A 3,393-nucleotide genomic window follows, 5' to 3' on the forward strand; every position below is an offset into this window, starting at 1 on the left:
GAGTGAGAAAGGGTGGTTGTTTGGAATACTCTCTGGTAACACAGTGAAGAGAGGTCAACACGTGGTAGGATTGGTCCTGATTCATTTTATATCTGAAACCCAACTTTGAAGGACTTTGCAAATAACAAAATATTCAATGAGACATTTTGAAAAAAAAAACACATTAAATTTGTATAATCTTTGTGAAGTATTTCCATTTTAATGATGTTAATCCTCCCAATTCATGAAAAAGGCATGTATTTCCATGTCTTTGTGTCCTAATTCATTTCTTGTAGCAGTGTTTTCTGGTTTTCTTTGTATAAGTATCTCACATATTTACTTAAATTGACTTGAAGGTACTAAGTTTTCCTGAGACAAAAGGTTAATAGGATTCTTTTTTTAAATGTCTATTACTTATTTTATTATTTGTATATATAAAAGCCATATTTTGTGTATTAATATTATTGCCTGCCACATTGTTTCTAGAATATTTTTGATATAATTCTTAGATTTTCTAAATATAGCATTTTGTCCTCTGCAAAAATTGAGAGCATGATTTCTTCCTTTTTTATATGGACACTTTTGATACCTTTTTTGTTACCTGATTGCTATTGCAAGTACTTCCAGTACTATATTGAAGTAAAGTGGCAAAAAGGGGAAAACTTGTTTTGTATCAGATCTTAGAGGAAAAGCTTTTAGATTTCCCCCATTGAATATAATGTTTTCTATAGGCCTGTGGTAAATGACTTTTGACTATAATAATGAAAGTTCCTTCAATTTCCATCTAGTTCAGATTTTATTTAATCAGGAAGGTATTGTGGACCTTTCAAATGCTATTTTTCTTTTAAGAAAAAAATTTAGTTAACAAATTTTTTTAACAAGTTTCACTTAGCAAAATACACCCAAAAGTAAATCACAGTAAAAAGTACAAAGTTTAGGGCCCGGAGAGATAGCACAGAGGCGTTTGCCTTGCAAGCAGCTGATCCAGGACCAAAGGTGGTTGGTTCGAATCCCGGTGTCCCATATGGTCCCCCGTCGGTGTCCCATATGGTCCCCCGTGCCTGTCAGTAGCTATTTCTGAGCAGACAGCCAGGAGTAACCCCTGAGCACCGCCGGGTGTGACCCAAAAACCAAAAAAAAAAAAAAAAAGTACAAAGTTTAATTCAAGGGCTCACCAATTCTTACAGTATTAGTATTGTGTCTCAATTTTCAAAACTATCTTTTTATAAAGCTTAAACTTAACGTAAAAGATTTTCAATGAAAACAACTTGAAAGAACCTGAGAAATGTTCCTCTTTGAATTAGGGATCTAGTACCTTGAGTTTTCCAGAAAAGAAAAAGGAAAAAGAAAAAGGCATGCTCCCCAATGTGTTCTTGGATTTGTGGTGTAAAATACCCACACTGAACATACGTACTCAAAACTACTTTAACTCAGATAACATCACTTTGAAGTACACTACCAAAACGTTAATTGAGAATAGCTGAAAATAGTTTTAGTTCACTCAATATCACATGCTAGAAGAAAGTTTGCATGAGAAAACACTCAAGAGGTAATTTTTTAATCCAGATTTCACAAACTCATGCTGCAAATGGGTCTCACAGCTTCCTTTATAGAAATAACTGCTTTTCACTGCATGTGAAAATTTGATTGAAATAATTCAAATGCTCCTATTGAAAACTAATCATATCTACCCATGCTGTTCTGGCTACTGTAGCCAGTTCCATAACAGCCACTCACAGACTGGCTCTCAAAGCAACTGTATATGGACTGGGCAGATACCCCCTTGCCTTGCATCATCTGGCTGCTATATGCCCTATTGCTGGCCCCTGTTGTGGAATTCAGAAGAGTTTTATGTATCTGTGCTGCATGTTGGCCCTGTCTTTGGACATAGCTGCCATGGCTTCCTCGTGAGTGGCAAACTCAATATCAGCTTCACCAGTTACTCTTCCATCAGGGCCAATCTCAATATGGACTCTCACTGGGTTGAGTGGAGAGAAGTTGTAGATGTTCTCAGTGGCTTTGTATGGCAGCCCCCTCATGTGGACACAATGCCCATGGTACTCTGGACATTGAACTCGCCATCTCCATATTTGGGATCATCCCTGAGAGACAGAAACTGAGGTCTCTCCCAAACAGGTAGGTGGTGAAGCCATAACCATCACTGAAGCCGCTGTAGCCCCCATAGCCTGCACTGTAGGCACCAGATCTCATTCTGGCTTGACAATGCCAATATATCTCTTGGCTGTACCCAGCCGATCATAGGGCCCAGGCCGCTGAACAAATATGAACTTCAGAGGGGGATCTGAGTATGATCTAACTTCTTCCTGGCTGCTCTTAAACACTTAAATAAACCTGTGCCCTATTCTCTCCTTGTGTTTCCCAAGAGTCTTCTCAGGTAACTCCTGTGAGACAAACTGCACAGACTTCCCCTGTTATCTTGCCCTCGGTGTCCACAGGCAATGTGATCCCGTTTGGCACAGTTTCCAACCCTGAGAAGAACTGGACAATTTTTTCCTTGGTGTATCCAAATAGTAGTCCTTGAAGTCGCAGGATGCCATCATTAGCGGTGTCAGTGCTGTTGAGACTGCTATGCTTCAACACACAATCCATCTCGGTTCTGTGTGACTTGAACACCTCAATGTACCAGTGTCCCATGCTATCCCTGTCTTTTTTTAGGGCGAATTTGACATCATCTTCTGATTCAAGTTCAACAAAAACCTCACCACTCTGCTTGCCTTCTCTAGTGTAGATAAAATGAACACCTGTGGCCCCATCATGAATCTGTGCAGTTGGAGAGGAAATTCTGCACATCTTTAATAGAACAGGACCATGGCAGGCCACGGACCTTGACCACAAAGCCTTCACCTCCCTCAGGGCCCAGCATCATGGACACTCTATACAGGGCAGATGTCAAATAAACGGGTGCAGACTTTTGAGACTTAAAAACCCAAGAGGGTATATATGCCCACAGCTGGGAGAAGCTTCTGGTAGGCAACAATCTGTCCTTACCCATCTAGTTCACAAAACCACATCAGGAGTAATTCTTAGTCCAAAGTCAGGAGTAACCTCTGAGAATTTTTAGGTGGATAACCCAAAAGCCACCATAGTGCTCAGAGAAATGCCATTTAGGTATACACATTAAAATACTAAAATATAAGAACTTAAAAATGGTTCAATCCATTTTCATTTGTCTTTTGTATACATAGCTAGAGGTTTGAATTCACTATTTTGCATGTAGTTGACCAGATTTTCTCAACATCACATGTTGAAAAGGCTTTTCTTATTCCTTTATTCATTTACTTTCTTGTCCCTTTATCAAAGATTAAATAACCATACACTTGCAGCTTCATCTTAGAATATTCAAGTTGGGTCAGAGTGATAGCACAGTGGTAGGGCATTTGCCTTGCATACTGC

The 3,393-nt window shown here is 39.3% G+C and overlaps 1 pseudogene; it reads right to left on the reverse strand.

Annotated features, from left to right (window-relative positions):
- Nucleotides 1-1,656: 1,656 nt before the first annotated feature.
- Nucleotides 1,657-2,866, reverse strand: LOC126013717 (heterogeneous nuclear ribonucleoprotein F-like; annotated as a pseudogene).
- Nucleotides 2,867-3,393: the final 527 nt, after the last annotated feature.

This window comes from Suncus etruscus, chromosome 7, assembly GCF_024139225.1.
Source record: "Suncus etruscus isolate mSunEtr1 chromosome 7, mSunEtr1.pri.cur, whole genome shotgun sequence".
Lineage (NCBI taxonomy): Eukaryota > Metazoa > Chordata > Mammalia > Eulipotyphla > Soricidae > Suncus > Suncus etruscus.